Source organism: Sebastes fasciatus, chromosome 13, assembly GCF_043250625.1.
Source record: "Sebastes fasciatus isolate fSebFas1 chromosome 13, fSebFas1.pri, whole genome shotgun sequence".
Taxonomy (NCBI): domain Eukaryota; kingdom Metazoa; phylum Chordata; class Actinopteri; order Perciformes; family Sebastidae; genus Sebastes; species Sebastes fasciatus.
The window spans coordinates 25204308-25222933 of NC_133807.1; the positions used below are offsets into that span (position 1 = coordinate 25204308).

General features: G+C 42.4%; 1 protein-coding gene across 8 annotated transcripts in view; it reads right to left on the reverse strand.

Annotated features, from left to right (window-relative positions):
* The window catches only part of adgre5a (adhesion G protein-coupled receptor E5a), a 219560-nt gene that overhangs the window by 22371 nt on the left and 178563 nt on the right, over positions 1-18626 (reverse strand). The gene's annotated exons all lie outside the window — the stretch shown is intronic.

The window sequence follows — 18626 nt, forward strand, 5'->3', positions numbered from 1 at the left end:
GGTAACACTTCATTTTACAGGTCTGCAAATTTTATGGTAATTAGGTGATAATTAGCAGGTAACCTATTTGAAATTTCTTTGGAATTACTGCCAAATTACCCAAATATTTTAATAAATTACTTAATTATTAACATTATTTAATTATTATTTTCTGCTATTTCCCAATAGCTGGTAATTTATTTAATACATTTCCAGGAAAAAAATACAAAGTTAATTGATATGCTTTATTTCCATGTCTGCTGATAAATAGATAATAATTAGCAAATAACTTCTTTGAAATTTCTTAAAAAAACTCCCTGAATCATGACATCAGCTACCAGGTTACATCTGTGCAGACAATAAGTCACACAATGGTGAGATTTGTGCCTGATCAGAAGTGTCTTCTATTAGTTTTGGTTTTCCATCTCAAGCCTAAGGGCCCTACTTTGACCAGCATATCATTATTAAATAATGTTTATAATAAAGTAATTTTCGATATATTTAGAGGTAAATATTGGGGTAATTTGACAGTAATTCCAAAGAAATTTCAAAATTGGTTACTTGCTAATTATCACCTAATTACCATGACATTTTTGGACTCGTAAAATGAAGTGTCACCGTCGTGTCCTTTGCAGAGTAAAAGCAAAAGTCACATGGAAAAGTCGTGATAGACCATGTGAGAATGGGAACAAAAAGGTGCCAAATCAGCAGCTGCAGCAGGGAGGAAGCTGCCGCCGCAGGAGGGCAGAGATCTGGAGAGGTGACACTTTGCACTCAGCTTTTACTCTGAAAGAAAGTTTGTGAACAGTAAAAATGCATAAAATTAAGAATGACATCACTGTGGGTTAAACTGATGGCTATTAACAGGTTGGTTATGGCCCAACGATGGCTTTGTTTTTTACTTAATTACGACTATGAGTCCTCAACAACCTACCATCATCTGATGAATAGATCTTTGGCCTTTTCAACAGTCTTTTTGACTTGAACTCCTGCATGTCAAGATCCTACATGAAAGAGTGCCATTTTACTGCTAATAGAGAGCTGTGCAGAGTGGCAGATGCCCTTTTAATTCCCCACAGAGAGACTGAACTGGACTTGTCTAATTTGCTCCAAGGCTCCCGGCCACCCTCTCGGAAATGGATGTGGATGAATTTTGAATCATCTTCCGATGAAATCTGGTCTGAATAATCAGTTCGGTCGGACCGCGAATTAGAGACACGACGCAGATATTATCCTCTGTCGTTGTCAGGGCTGCCAACGAGAGGCTGTCTTTCGTCAGGTCTGCTGGATCATTTCCAGATGGAGAGTATGCAGCAGAATAAAGTACTGTACTGTGAGAATCTGTATTCACATTCACACCTACAGACCTCCTACAGAGTGACTGTGCCTGGATGCAAAATCCATACCTGCCTTTGTGAACTTCATCCACCAGGACTTTTGTATATCACAGGTCTCTAAGGTCACACTCTGTCCCTGAGGTGCTCAGGCCTCCAAGACAAAACTGTGCTATCCACATGAACTACTTCTCCTTGCCTCAGGCTCTATAGCCAAACACCTTCTACTACTGTACGCTTTGACCGCGAAGGGGACAGGCAGGAATATCCAGACCTGGAAATTTGCCATGGTACCTACCTGGAACAATATATGTTGATGCGATAGCAAAAACATTTTAGGTTTAGTCATAGACTGTAAATGAGAAGTGGACGTAGTCACCCTGACATCACCCGTTTATTTGTGGACTGTCGTTTTGAAGCCTTGAGTTCGGCATCTTGGTTTTTGGTCGTCATCATGTTGTTTTTTTTGCAACCAGAAGTGACACGAGAGGGTGGAGCTAAGTAAAATGCTGAATAAGACATTTTCAGACACACTGTGAATTGGTTAAAGTTCTACGACGAAAAATTCAGACAACTCTCAGACCGGACAACGCCGTGGTAGCGGCCTGTCAATCACAAGGTAGCCCCGCCCTAAAGCATCCCCTGTTTTATGGTCTATTTGACTCTAATTGGGACCATAATTTACTAAATGAACATCATGCTGTATTGAAGAAGACTTGAAACTAGCGATTGAGACCATAAACTCATGTTTACAATGTTTACTGAGGTAACAAATCAAGTGAGTAGTAGGATCATTTTCTCATAGACTTCTATACAATCAGACTATTTTTTGCAACCAGAGGAGTCGCCCCCTGCTGGCTGTTAGAAAGAATGCAGGTTTAAGGCACTTCAGCATTGGCTTCACTTTTCAGAACCAGAGGTTGCCCACTGAGGTCAAAATAAGTGTCAGTCTTGTTGATTTTGTTGATGAATCGCAAAATTATTGACCAAATTAATTTGGTTTTAATAGTTTAACCGTTTTGATATTCTCAAATCGTTTATCACAACACGAAACAACAGTTTTAGATTAGCATTCTTGACCAGAAATCATCCAAACAAATCCTCTATCTATTTGCTAAAAGTCTATGAATATCAGTAAGTCTCAGTGTGCTTTGCAGATTTTAGGCACAGAGTACACTAGTCTGGACTAGTGCATTATGTTCAGATATATCAGTAATCATGTTAACGGCCACATTCTCAGACATTATTACACCCCCATTAAAGCCGTCACATCCTACTGCTGCACCCAAAGTTATGCGTCATGCATAGTTTATTGTATTGCATTATATTAGTGAAATATTTCATAAAGTATTGTTTACTAATGTCTTTGAGGCTATTAGCCAGATGAGCTTTTTTAATGGTTAATAATGAGGATATTTATGTTCATACTGAGCCAACTGTAAACACTGTGTGTTAGTAAAATAGAGTCTCTCAGTAGAGGGCGGCGCCTTTAAAGATATTATTGTCGGAGTTGCAAGATTCTGTACAAAGTCTGAAGTAAATTACCACAAAATAACATTAATGTGGTTATTATATTATTGTGGTCCTATTATCGAGGATCGTTGTGAATAAGTAGTGTATCTGAAGCCAGACTGAACCACTAACAGCTCAGCAGTTGCACACTACAGAGCGCTGATGTCTGTAGCTAATGTGGATTTAAGCATTCACTACTGTCAGCAACAAGCCCGAGATTGCCCATTTGTCTTAAAGTGAGCCCCTCCAGACCCATTCAACATCTCTAAGTTAATAATTGTAGACTGATGTACTTCATATTGCATGAAACACATTTGAACTTGATTACGCCTTCATTTGATTGTGAGTGTTTTGCAGTGTAAATGTAAATGTGTTTTGCGCTTTTTGAATAGCATGAATAAACAAAAAAAGCTGCAGGGCTGCACAGGGGATGAATGATCCAACTCTTACACATGATAACATTAGGATAATTGCATTGCAGTATCCTCAATAGTGTAGTGTAGCGTTCATACCATTAGTTGTGTTCATGCATGCATGTGTAGAAGGAGTTGCACCCATAGGTCTTCCAGGAGTCATGAGTGTAAAAGTGTTTGGATCCACTAGAGTGCTCAGGCAGAAAAATCTGCTTACTCTGTAAAACTTGAAGTACTTTGGAAATACTGTTGAGTAGGAAAAGTCAAAAATAGTGATGAAAGGTTGAATCATACAGAACTCAAGTCCAAAGATTTATGACAAACTTGAGAGTAGACGTGTTTTTTAATTACTGCAGAACAACAACTAGCTTTAAGGTTGTTTATGAACCTTTTTTAATTCAGTATTTCTTTCCTGTTCTGACTCGGGGTGTAAATGGTAAATGGACTTGCATTTATATAGCGCCTTTCTAGTCTTCCAACCGCTAAAAGCGCTAGACTACATGCCAGCATTCACTCATTCACACAGACATTCATTAACTGATGGCAGAGGCTGCAAGCTGCCAAACTGCCCATCAGGATCTAATCTAAATACTCATTCACACACAGATGGCTCAGCCTTCAGGAGCAATTTGGGGTTAAGTATCTTGCCAAAGGACACTTCCGACATGCGATCAAACCGCCAAACCGTCAGACCTTCCGATTGGTGGACGACCCGCTCTACGTCTGAGCCACAGCCGGGGACAGGGTTTGAGAAAATATCTCAAAAACACTGTTTAGATTTTTAATTAACCTCTTTAAAATGTGACGGCCCGCCGTCTGGCCCGTCCGCTATCCGATCTTTTGAGACTACTGGCATCATATGAAACTAGAAAACTCTAAAGAATCCATTGGTACCAACCATGTCATACTAGCTTGTCGCGAAGGAGGTTAAATAACGCTCCAAAGTTACGCAAAATTTTGTCGAGGAAAAACTGGCATGGCCATTTTCAAAGGGGTTTCTTGACCTCTGACCTCCAGATATGTGAATGAAAATGGGTTCTACGGGTACCCACGAGTCTCCCCTTTACAGACATGCCCACTTTATGATAATCACATGCAGTTTGAGACAAGTCATAGTCAAGTCAGCACACTGACACACTGACAGCTGTTGTTGCCTGTTGGGCTGCAGTTTGCCATGTTATGATTTGAGCATATTTCTTATGCTAAATGCAGTACCTGTGAGGGTTTCTGGACAATATTTGTCATTGTTTTGTGTTGTTAATTGATTTCCAATAATAAATATATACATACATTTACATAAAGCAGCATATTTGCCCACTCCCATGTTGATAAGAGTATTAGATACTTGACAAATCTCCCTTTAAGGTACATTTTGAACAGATTAAAAATGTCTGATTAATTTGCGATTAAACACGATTAAATATTTTAATAAATTGACAGCCCTACTTATTATGAAACTGTATAGTAAAGGAGTCACAATCAGTGTGACACTACTCCAGGTATATGAGTTTCACTCCCAAATCCCAGACCTCAGTTCGGAAGCCGTACGTGCGTCTTGTTGGCGTAAGCATTTTAAAATTCCTTTGAGTTCACATCTGAGACGTGAAGATTTGTTGATGTTCTTATATGCTTTGTACGTTTGTCTCTATTGTTTCAACTGCTATTCAAGCACCACATGTATACCGTAAGCATTTGTCTGTACAGGATTAATAGAGAATAATTCATTTAGACATCAACGCTTGTCAGAGGAGTTGATTTAGGAACAACAATAGCACGCTCTAAGCATGGTGCAGTGCTGGGTTAGTCATGTGATGACAACTGACACGTTTGCCAACTCTAAAATAATTCAAAGACTGTCAATTCTGCAAGTCAAAGATCCAATTCAGTCTCTGAGCTGGAGGAAAAGTAATAGAGCGTCAGAGTTATATCAGTCCTGTGCATTCCGGTTTAGCTTCAATCAGTTTGCAGAGTTTGCAGAGAGCTCCTGCTTTAAGTGACAAACTGTAGATACAGCAAGAGTTGGTCAAGTGGCCACACACATATACATACATTACAGTATAGGGGAGGAGGGTGTGAGGCCTGTTGTGCTTGTGCTCAACCAGCAGGATGCACTGCAGCCCCATCACGCTCCAGCGTTAATGTCAGGAAAAGCCATCAAGCTGAAAAGCACCATTTCAGCGAGCCTGAGATGAATATTTATGTGTGTGGGAAAATGAATACCATTTTTCACATAAATGAATATCTGCGCTCAAATTAGAGGTTGCAGGAATGGCGGAGATTATCTTGTTGCTTAATGCTTAATTGAAGTCAGCTTCTAATTAGCTTGGCTATTATCATCCAACTTAGCAACAATTCCTGATTTCTAAAACTTTCGGTGAGAATAGAATTTGGCCTCTGGAAATAAATTTACTGCATTATGACGAATTGTAATCTGTGTCCTCTTGTCACGGCGTCACCCACCGTGACCTCTTTTTAATTCTCATCCTGCTCAACGTTAATTTAGCTAAGAGCAAAAAATCTCTGAATTAATGCCCCTTCATTCCTTTTTCCTGCAGTGTCACCCTCATTACATGCCATGTAAGTGCTGGGTGTTTTACCTTTCACACGGCAAATGGAAGTGCTATATATCTGCAGCACATTTTCCTCACTTTCATTCTGAACACTGTGCCGGCTGGGACAAATGACATAGTGTTTTGCTGTACAGAATGGAGTTGTGCATTGAGCACTGGGGCTCTGAATGGACTCCCCGCGGTTTTCATAAGAGTATAATTCCTCTGCTTGTGTCTGCACTGCAGGCTGGTGGCAGCTCTGATTGTGGCCATACTGCGCGGCTGCCAGTGTGAATGAATTGTTCCAGAGTGATGTCCTGCACAAAGAGCTTACCTGGGAACAAAAGCGCGACAGATTTCGTTGCACCGCAAACCGCGCCAGGAATTCTGCCTCTGGACTCACAAACTCTGGCACACCTGCAAGTGTACTCGCCAACCTTGAGACCTCAAATATAGGGAGGATTCCAAAACCAAAGCGGGGGGTCTGGGGGTCCTCCCCAGAAAAATTAGAGTTTCAAAGACTTTGTTTCCTTTATTCTGGTGACCTTTAAAGAATGAAAATAACAAAATAATAAATACACTACAACAGCGTTTTTTAATGTTAATTATGCCTACTTTACTTTCACTTTTAATTCTCAGGAAAGAAAACTGAATAATTCGCCCCTCTGGCGTGAATTTGTGTAAATCTCTGGCATACACTAATAGGGGTGGGGGAAAAAATCAATTCATCAATTCATTTTTTATGATTTGGAAATAGATTTTTTAATGCCAGAATTGAAATATTTGAGTCTATGTGGAGGTAGAAGGAAATTACTGCTTTTATTGTTGTAATCTGAGTATATACTGACATTTATGTAAAATGCATTAAAACAGCCCGGATGGAACCGACCATGGATGTATAAAGAGAACGGAGCTGACGGGAGACCTAGCTTGACTAGACTTGGCAAAGTTAGCGGATGTATATACAATATGTGTAACTACGTCCAGGTTTTCAAAATAATATGTTAACTGTCTACACAAAATACATATATGGAAATAAGATTGATTGGATTATATTCACCAGAAGTATAAAACATTACGTCACTTATAAATTAAAAAGAAAATCCCACCAATTTGTGAGGGAAATGTTTTTATTCTTTATATTTTTGGGTTGCTGGAAAAAAAATAGTAAATAATGCCTGACAATGATCCTGATATATTTGACTTCAGGACATCTCTGACTAAATACATGATGAAAATCAAACATTTTTACTATATCAATTTAGATATTTTCCAAAGTAATAATCCCTAGAAGTGTATGATTCAACTTTTTCCAATGGTTTAGTGTTAAAAAAAAGTGAAAAAAAATCACAATAAATCGCAATATCAAATCACAATACATATTGAATCGGCACACAAGTATCGTGATAGTATCAAATCGGGAGATAGGTGTATCGTCCAAGCCATATAAACTATTATTCAACAGTTTTTATTCCATTTCCCTCTCCTTCTCTCACTCACTGACAGCCCTGTCAGACACAATGCGACAACGGCACAACTGCACTCTGAAACACGTTATTTCCAATGGCTCTTGCCACGCCACGACGGCTTCGCTGTGATGTGCGACAAGCGCAGCTCAAACCGCGCTGCGGTATCGTGAGCAGCTCTCCTCCGCCGGGAAAAGACAGTTGGTGTAGCTCTATTGCCGTCCGGGTAGAACCAGTAGAGCCTATACACCCTGTACAGCGCCAGAAACAGGTTGAGGTAATGAAAAGGAAAAAAAGGTGTGAAAAATTGCCATAAATCGAGAGAAATGCGGGAGAATTGTGTCACCGGGAGGAAGCCGGGAGCGGGCAATGACAAAAGGGAGTCTTCCGGGAAAACCGAGAGGGTTGGCGAGTATGCCTGCAAGGTGTTTTTGACCACATGCAGCAGAAGAGGCGCTGGCGTTGATTGATAATTTCTGACCTGTGGGCGATCAACACTCTCACCCTCTAAATACAGTATACTCTATAAACACCTGTCAGCCAGCAGCTCCCATTCTGCCACCTCCTTCTCCTCCACTCTCTTTTTTTTCCACCTCCCTTTGAATTATTGAGCTCTTTCTAGGGACCAGTTCCTCTCATCAGATGTGTAGGCCATCAAGCTTGCTTCACCGCTCCTTCACCCGTGGCTGTAGCCGCCCCCATGTTGCCTCATGACATTGAGGAAATCACTCACATGTCCCTCACTTACTTCTCACTCACTTGCTCCCTCTCAATCTTTTTCCCAAGCTCCCAACCCCCCCTTCTTTTAAATCTCTCCCTTCTGCCCTCACAATTTCTATCCCTCTTTTTTTTTTCTGCAATGTTCCTCCCTCCTTTCTCCGGCTCTGTTTTTCTGTAATGACACGGCCCACTGCTGGGTGTCACTGGGTTGATGGAGGGAAAAAATGGAGGCAAGGGAAGGGCTTGACAGGAGTGTATGTGTGGACATGGCGGCATGAACGACAGACATTATGCCTGCGGGTGCGTCTTGTGTAAAATGCTTCATCCTGGTGAAAACACACTTGGCAGTTAGTGCGCCACCGCTCGCAATAAAGCCATACAGCCTGGTGCTTGTGACTCCTCTAATGGTGTTCCATTACAGCTTCCCAAAGGACCTCTTTCTGTACGTACACACACACTGTCTGTCAGCGTCTTATGCAATCTTGTGCCACCTGAAGGGCAATGTCTGACACTCTATGGAAAAACTGTATAGCATGCTGATTAAACTGTTTGTAATACTGCATCTAATGTTTACCTGGAAGAAGAGCGCTCTTTGTAGAAAAGAAAGAGACGCCTTTATTCTCGTAGGCTCATTTTGCGCCATAGACAGAAGCACTGAAGCGAACCTTAAGGATTCCTTTTAAAAGCTACGGCAGCAGCGCAATGTGATCTAAAACCTAATCAGGGACACATTTGGGCTTGGTGCAATTGCAACATTATGAGAGTCGATGAGACCTTCGCTGTTTAATACAATGATTTTCACGTGTCATCTCTCTTTATCGCTCAGGTCAGTCAATAGAATTGATTCAATCAGCAGCACGGCACAAAACACAAAAAGAAATCGCACATTCAGTGGCGACACACAACTCACACTGACAGCGGCGAACATCTCAACCCCACAATGCACCAACACACACAATTACTAAACAGGGATTTAGGGGATTGGGGGGGTTTGGGGGTATTTTATGTGCGTAGGATTTGGACGGTGATTTTGGGTGTGAATTCTGTTTGAGGAAAAGACAGATGTGTGCTCAGCCACCAAGACAGTAAATTCAGCGGGAAGTGCTTTTGGAAAGCCCCCCACAGCTATTCAAACAGATTAACGGCAACAAACAGCCAAACAAAGCGCAATAAAACACTGACAGTGGATGGTCGGCGACTGACCGATGGCAACGATTGATTTATGTTTCATGGCACGCATGCAGGGGGATGTTAGGAGGTAAAGACTTGTGTGTGTTTCTGTGTGTAGGATTAGGGTTGAGAGAGGTTTCTGGCATGAGTGGGTGGTAAAAATGCCCCAACTCCTGTGATACGTGATGATCTGAGGAGGAAGTGGGAAGTGGCTGATCCAGTCCATGTTATTAGTCGAGCTCTGTTAGACCATGTAATAGCCTCGCAGCGCAACAGGGAGTCGCTGTTCCAAGAGCCGACTCTGCCCAGTATGACATCCTGATATGGAAGATATTCGTACAGCAAAACTCGCTGGATGGCTGTGTACAGGTGTGTGTGTGTGTGTGTCAGTGTGTGTGTGTGTGTGTGTGTGTGTGTGTGTGTGTGTGGCTACTAGCTCCTCAGAGTGTTTGCATAAGTGCTGATTCGGCTCTTCCAAACCCTTCAACTCTGCATTTTTTCACAGACTTTCCCCCCCTTTCTGCCTTGCCCTCATCTCCTCTCCTCTCCTCATCGCCACACAGCTTGCCTCCTCGCCCTTTGCCTCAATTCGTCACACACACCTTTTCATTACCCCTTCAGCCCCTTTTCCAACCCTGCCAAAATAACAGAAAAAAGAAATCCCCTCCACCTCCGCCAACTCCTCCAAACTCCTCACAGAGAGAGTTGCAAACAACACAAGGTGGCGGGCAACAAGCAATATTCTACTCTGGAAAAAAGACGAGAGCTTGACATTTGTGAGACAGCTGTGAAGCTCGGTGATGGCGAAGGGAAGGAGTGTACGCGGCGTGGACGGAGTAGAGTGTGAGAGTGGAAGCAGGCGATAAGAGAGACGGGGACGTCATCTAACAGCCAAATGTAAGGCAATATGCTCAAGATGAGGAAAAAAGCACGTTAAGACGTAGGGCTGGGACGATACACCTATCTCAATTCAATACTATCATGATACTTGGGTGCCGATTCGATATGTATTGCGATTCGATATTACGATTTATTGCCATTTTTGTTAACTTTTTTAACACTAGACCATGGGAAAAAGTTGAATCATGCACTTCTAGAAACTTTTACTTTGGAAAATCTCCAAATTAATACAGTAAAAATTTTGATTTTCAGTATGTATTTAGTCAGAGATGTCCTGAAGTCAAATATGTCACTCATTGTCAGGCAATATTTATAATTTTTTTTCCAGCAACCCAAAATTCAAAGACATTTCCCTCACAAATTAGTGTTATTTTTTTTTTATTTATAAGGGACATGTAATGTTTTATACTTCTGGTGAATATAATCCAATCAATCTTATTTCCATATATGTATTTTATATATACAGTTCCCTTTATTAACACCTTATTTTGAAAACCGGACATAGTCTCACATGTATACTTCTTCTAACTTCGCCAAGTCCGTCGCTAGCTCTCCCCACAGCTCCGTTCTCTTTATACATCCATAGTCAGCTCCATCGGGGCCGTTTCAATGCATTTAACATAAACGTCAGTATATGGGTGCTCTACAGTTGTAGGGTCGGACGATTTTACCACGGAGATGAGAGTGACGGCTGGCTTGACCGCACGTTACCGTAATACGATAATGTTTCCTGTCCATGACAGAGATATCATACAGCTTTAGCCATGATGTTATTCCCCATCTTCATTGCCATACAGACCTAACAACAGTGCTGCTGCCATTTTTGGCAGGTATTTTAATCCTAATTTAGGTTTCCTAATTTGAGAAATCCATAAATTTGGATGGTTCTGTAATAGCTAAATTCATATCCTTAGATAAGAATCCTAAATACAGTTAGGAAACATGTTTCTGGAAGAGCAAAAATCGTAAATGTCATCCTAAACTGAGTCGAGATAGGATTTCAGACTGAGGTATTTTCTGTAATGAGGTCGCTGGTCTACATGATGAAGTGTAACTTGAGGAGAAAATGGTTCGGTATTATGTGAGAAAAGGCAGATTGTGTTTATGAGTCACTCCAGGTCTGGTGCCGAGCTCAGGAGAATGTTGATCTTATTTCTCTGGAGGGCGCCTCACCTGTTTCCTCTACTCCAGATAACAAGAGGTTGCCGAGTAGCAGAGAGGCATTATCGTTTTTAAAGATTACACAGGAAACATATCTACCTGCGCATCTTAAAAAGGAAGCCGTGTGCAGTTTAACCACAGACACTTTAAACTGGCTATTTTTTTCAGTCGCTTTACGAGAGAGAAAATGTTGGAACGGGTCTCTTGTATGTACACAAAGAAGCTTAGATACACATCGGAGCATAAACACACACAGTCCACACTCCACAGTGTGTGCATGCTCATGCGACCATACAGCATATTTAGCTAAGTAATAAAGCAGCATTGTTTAAAGAGAGGAAATACAGCAAATGAATCAATATACAGCCCCCATGCCAGGGCATTTTATGTGGCATCTGTTTTCCATTCCTTTGCTCGACACAAAGAGCTGGCCGGCTGCCGCGGCACACTGTGGCCAATCTCTCTCCGCCAGGGCGGAGGTATGCAATCTGCATCGGGCTTCATCTCATTTGAGCTCACACACCAGCCTGGCTCAACGTGCCTTTGTCTTTTCCCAGGAGTTTGGATGTATATCTATGAGAACGGGTGCAGAACAAAGAGAAAAAAGCAACTATTGAGCTTTACGGGAGAGCAGTAATGCACTTGTGAGCTGGTGCAGTGTGGTATCATTTCCCCCTGTCCTCTTTTGCCAACATTACACTTCCTCTGTTGTTCTGATCCACAGCCCTTCTTCTTCTCTCCTGTTTAGTTGCCTGCATCTCTTTTCCAGAGATTATTCGCCTCCCATCTCTCTTGTTTCTCTCTTTCTTTCCCTTATTCTATTGTCGTACCACTGGGATCTCATTAAGCCACTAACTTCAAATAAATAAAACAAACCGCAGAGACAAAATGAGAGATCTATATATTATAAAAAAAAAAAAAACTGGGTTGTAATGACTTTTCCTTTTCCCTGTTCTGACACCTTTCTCCCCTCTCCTCCCCGTCTTTGTCTCACTGGCTGCCTCTGTCAATTCAATTAATTTCAAACAGGCTTTATTGGCATGACTGAGGCATTTTTGATGGTGCCAAAGCTTTACGAAAAAAAGAGGAAAAAAAAAAAACATGCTGCATTATATCTGCCTCTCCATGTCTTCCTCGCTTCGCAGCCTTCCCCGCTCTCTCCCTGCCAGCGTGCAATCACTGCAGCCAGCAGAAAGCGCAAACTATCTCCTTCCTTCTTGCCCATCTTCCTCAGCCCCCCTCCCCTGTTTGGGTATTTTTTCCTTTATTGTCCATCTGTAAGAGCCCTCAAACAGAGATTTTTCGATTTGTCTTTCCCATTAGAGATGAAAAGACGGCAGTATGGATGGTTTGGAAGCTACATCTTTGCTTGTTTTTCCTCTCTTACCCCTTGTTTCCCACACTGGCCTCCCTCCTCTTCTGTCTCTGTTTGTCCAGTGTGTGTGTGTGCACAGTAGCAGGTCTGGGTATTTCACCATCCCCAGCTCATCACTTGTAGCTGGATTCTTTGTCCTGGGGCGATGAGAGAGCTGAAGCTGATCCAGGAGTTCCTCTCAAACACATAACAGGGAGGCTTGACCCGCTGTCGAAAAGGGGTCGGCTTCGTTACATTCAGATGAACTGGGGAATGGACTGCGCCGGGGCAGAGGTGTGTGTGTCACGGAGACGAGATGAGCGTCCTGGGAAAATATCTTATTATTTTAATCGATCAGCCTCGAAGGGTGAGTACCACCAAAGATCTGGAGTACCTGGTGCTCCAAGGACTTCCACTGAGATCAAGAAGCTGCCGATGTCGATTGAGGAAAGGGAGAGGGGGGGGAGGGGTGGGTGGGGAGAGAGAGGAAGCAAAGTGATGGGGGGAAAGCCAAAGAGAATAAATAGAAGGATAAAAGAAATCTTGATTTTGTCTGAGAGAGTATTGATTTTTTCCTCTGGGTTGGCCATGTGCGCACAGCCTGTTATTAGTTTAGAAACAAAAAAAAGTGGAGAGAGTTGGCGGGTGTGTGTATGAGCGCCATGTGTTTTTTGTTCAGTTTATGGTGTGTGTGTGTGAGGTGTGTGTGTGTGTGTGTGTACAGAGGCCTGGCTAGTGGACTGGTGTATGGGCCCGCGTGGTTTGGAGCCCCCTGGCTGGTTGGAGATGTTGGGATTAGGGGGAGATTAGAGCAGTGATTACACAATGTCTTCGCTCTAATGATCCCAACTGTTTGTTCATCTTATCAGCCGCGCCGCACTGGATTCCACGACTGCCGCTGATACGAGATAACGCATTATTCCCATACACCCCACAACGCCAGTCAGAAAGAGGAGTGACCCGGGCGGAGCGGGCAAACAAACCCCCGGGGAGGGGGAGGGAAGGGGACAAGAGAAAGAGATGGACATGTACTGTAGTAAATTCATAGACGGAGAGGGCGACTCACGGGTCTGACCTCTCGAGTCCACAGAAGCATTAGCCAGAGTGCTCATTGTTCACTGAGACAATACACTGACCCCCCGGAGAGCCCTCGGTCTGCAGTGCAATGTACCCACAGAGCTGCAGCATATTACAGCGGAGGGTGGAAGCAGCGATAAGGTGTCCAATGTACTCTGCTGCACTATGTGATGTGAGTGTACATTTTCTGGCTGTTGGGGAGAAGTATGAGGTTATTAGTGTGTGCGCGTGTGTGTGTGTGTGTACGTATTTCTCTGAAAAGGTTGTAGTTGGTTTCAGTCGGCGCGCTGGCCTATGAAATAAAGGAGTTTCTAATAAAGTAAGGATGCGCAGATTTGTGTGCTTAAGTGCCTAAATATGACTCTGTGCGTGAGAGAATACAGTATATATGTGTGTATCAGCATGTGCACTTCTCTCCATGCCTGCATGCCACTCTGATCTCCCCATTACAAGGTCGATTAAGCCACTAATCCCCCAAATACACGAGTCCAACAGCACGACACTGGAAAAAAAATAAAAATTCTCACCCAAGGAAAAAAAAAAAAAAATCTTCCCTTCCCTGTTGCTCGGAGCTTAAGCCACACACCAGTGCAGCGTGCTGCAGAGCATGAGCACGGAAATGTGTTTTACCTCCATAACCACACAGGCAGGGGATTAACAGGCACCCTAAACCCTGGAAAAGCAGCTACTTTTACACTTCTATGGCCTCAGAAGAAAAAAAATTAACACACAGCCACGGTGACACAGCAGGACTTTGAACGCTATACATTAGGGGATCATTCATGTACATTTTCGGGCGAGCTTTGGTACGCGTGACTGTCGCACGTTGAGGAAACGGATGAAAAAGATTCAAAACTGCTGAACACAAGTTAATGGAATGAAGATAAAAATCTCCTTACATCCTTTTTTCCCCCTCTAGTACACGTACCTGATGCTTTTCACATAATCTCTTCTTCGAAACTGCATACTGAAAACCAGTAATTACCGCGGCTCTTTACTTATGTATCCCTGTTGTCCTGCCGTGCTCACTGGAGGAGATGTGGAGGAATCTGCATACCCTTTAATTAGAGGGCTGGTGTTCAGAGCGGAGGCTCCGGCAGGGAGATGGACCAGAGCGGAGGACCAGGGGCCCTCAGAGGAGTCCTGATTCCACCATCTACTGCCTAATTTGGCCTGATTCACCGGGAGCTTTAGCTCTTATCCTGCTCCATTCTTCCTCTTCCTTCCCTGTCAGTAGGGTTGGTTTACATCAGGGGTCACCAACCTTTTTGAAACCAAGAGCTACTTCTTGGGTACTGATTAATGCGAAGGGCTACCAGTTTGATACACACTTAAATAAATTGCCAGAAATAGCCAATTTGCTCAATTTACCTTTAACTCTATGTTATTATTAATAATTAATGATATTTATCTTTGTGAAAACACTGATCATGTTAATGATTTCTCACAACAAATATATAGAAACAGATAAATATCAATATGCAACACTTTATTTTTATATTTTCTCTAAGTGCACATGTTTTTCAAATTTTTCAAACATTTGAAAATGATCACTTCTACGACAGTCTTGTGAAATCACAATATCCCATTTTAACTAGCTAGCCACTAACATTTTTTAACAAATCATGAATTACTTTGCACCATGTTTGTACAAATAATAACTCATGTAAAATACAAAAATCAACTCTCAAATTTTTAAATAAATCATGTCACACTTTGAACTGGACACCAAATCTGTTATCTGTTTCTTTGTCAGTTAGTGGGAAGCCTGGCATTGCATGCTGTTAACCAGTGTGTTGTACTCTGGTGTGTAACTTGACACTGCAACTCTGAGTGAGTCTTGCAGATGTGCATCAGTGAGGCGTGTTCTGTGTTTGTTCTTGATGAAGTTCATGTCAGAAAAGGCTGATTCACAAAGATAAGTTGAACCAAACAGGCTTGCAACCTTCATAGCTGCTGCGCATACACCACTGTACTTTTCTGTGTCAAGAAGGCACCAAAAGTTTGGTGCAGCCTGATGGGCTTTGAGGTGGAGGTCATTTTGCAGTGTTACAATTTCAATCTCCACCTGTTCAGCATCCAGGCTGAATGTTGCACTTAACTGCTCAGCAATACATGATATGTCCACGTTCATGAAAGGATTAGAAATGAACGACACACATGGCTCAAGCTGATCCAGGTCACAAAACCTGTTCTCAAACTCTTGCCCAACTCTGTTTATGACCTGAGAGTACTTTTCTGCAACTTTGTCAAAAGCCTCAGATGCAGAAGCATTGTCTTTCAGCACCATCTGCACAGAGGGAAAGTGCAGCACTTTTTTTCTCTGTAAATGCACAGAGAAAAGGTTCATCTTAGCTTTAAATGCATTTAAAGCACTTATCATATCGGCGACAGTTTTACCTTTGCCTTGCAGCTCACAGTTCAAACTGTTCAGTTTCCCAGTAATGTCCGTTAAAAATGCAAGGTCAAGTATCCACTCAGTGTCCTCCAGCAGCACGGTGTCCTCACCTCTGGACTGCATGAACTCTTTGATTTCACCCAAAAGTGACAAAAAACGTTGCAAAATTCGTCCCCTGCTGAGCCATCGGATTTCTGTGTGTAGTAGCAGGTCATCATATTCAGCTGACAGCTCCTCCAAAAGTACCTTGAATGTTCTGTGCTGTTTAGCTCTGGAGCGGATGCTGTTTATGATCTTCACGACGGGAGTCATTACGTGCTCAAAGCAGATCACTTTTGCACATAAGGCCTGCTGGTGTATGATGCAGTGGTACTGCAGAAAGTTTGGGAACTCTGGGTCAGCTTTACAGTGAGCAACGAATCCTGTGTGTCGGCCGATCATAGCAGGAGCCCCATCCGTAGTCACTGATACCAGCTTTTCCAGCGGCACCTTTTTTTCCACCAAAAACTCCTTCACTGCGTTATAAATGTCAACTCCCCTCGTAGTTGTCTTCAGGGGCAGTAGTGTCAGAAGTTCTTCTTTTGTGGAGAAATCATCAAACACCATCCGGATAAAGACCATCAGCTGAGCCGTACTGCTGCTGTCCACCGACTCGTCACACTGGATGCTGAACCACCGGCACCTCGCCAGATCACGGTCCAGCTGGTCGGCCAAGTTCCCAGACATCATCGACACTCTTCTTACCATTGTAGTTGCCCCGAGTTGAACATTGGAGAGACTGGAGAGTACATCGGTTCCATACTTCTCGTCTTCAAGCACAGTTTTAGCAATTATCATCATTGCTTCTTTGACAACCTCCCCGTCTGTAAATGCCTTCTTTTTCTTCATCAAGAATTGCGTAGCTCTAAACGAGGCTTCGGTTGCTTTTTGGGAGTTTTTAACCGGTCTAGTGAAAAAAGACTGCTGTTTGCACAAAGCTGCCTTTAACTCGCGGGCTTTTTCTGCTCGCAGTGCGCTGCCCGGTGGGTAGTTAGCATGGTAGCTTGTGTGACATGTAGTGAAATGTCTCTCCACATTGTGCCGCTTTGCTATCGCCACAGTTGCCCCGCAAATGAGACACACGCAGGATCCTTTCACAGTGGTAAAAAAAAACTCTACCTCCCATTCGTCGTGAAAATGATATGTTTTCTTTCTTTTTTCTGCCATTTTTTGGGGTAACTCTTCTCCTCATTTTCGTTGCGTCTGCTAGCTTGTTTGTATGAGCGCAACAAACGCTACGTTTTGGTCATGCGCACAATACTGACCTTTGAACTATACTAGGTCAGAGTTCATTTATATTAAACACAAAAAACATTTTAAATTTTAAGTGTTTTTATATATATATGTTGTCATTTGTAAGTTACATGCAAGTCTGATTTAAACAACAATAGCAAAAAAATAAAATAAATAAAATTTAAAAAAAATAGAGGCAGCTCACTGGTAAGTGCTGCTATTTGAGCTATTTTTAGAACAGGCCAGCGCGCGACTCATCTAGTCCTTATGGGCGACCTGTTGCCCGCGGGCACCGCGTTGGTGACCCCTGGTTTACATGGTGCAGCTTGAATGCTACAGATGTGTTGGATCAGGTTGTTCTCATACACCGTTGGTAGCTATAAAATCTAGCGTTTTTTTGACCGCTGTCGCCATTTTGGACTGAAAATGCCTATTATATTTAGAATATTTCATTGTTCAACACAGGTGCTGATGTTGCGAAGGAACGGACAATTGACTTTTACTTCTTGGCAATATACGTAAGTCGTATCCCGCGAAATCAATACGTATGTAATCCACATAATCGTAAACCAGGAAGTATAAAGAGCGACAAACGCAGCGTAGGAGGAGGACGCGGTGGATGGGTGGATCCAAAAACACCAGACTTTCACCCAGGGGACCAAAGTTAACCACGATCTTTAACTAAACCTAACTAAGTTGTTTTGTTGCCTAAACCTGACCCAGTTGTTTCATGTGAAGACGGAAGTTTATTTTGAAAAGACTGTATGCATTTAATGAGTGTAAATTGACACGTGTTGCTGGACATTTGTAGGAGAACACACGAAAAATGCGGAATAACTCTTCACAGGATATCTCAGGAACCGTTGTATGAGGATACGGTAGCTGGATTTATTTAGAAGAATAGTATCTCGTTATCAGTTAGTATCTACCCTATCATTTTGGTTGCTCAGGATAGTTCCGTAACGTCACATTTTGTATGAAACCTGTCACTTATTGCACTAAAGTTGCACTGCTTTCACCAGATTAAGGATCACATTTGGATCTGTTACTATGGATGGTGTAATCAACAAAGAACAAACCATTACAGCACCTTTTAATTGTTAATGATGATTACTTTTATATAAAGTTGTTCCTGTCAGGTGTATTCAACAGTTGCTCTTTATCCCACACTATATTGCTACACATGCTGAAGTACAGAATAAATAATCTGCACGCTCTGAACCTGACGAATGTTTTATTTATCACCATGGATGTTTTTCAACAAGAGGCCGTCTCAGTGTGTTAAATGTTAGCGTTCTATTTTCGTAACGAATGCCAGTTT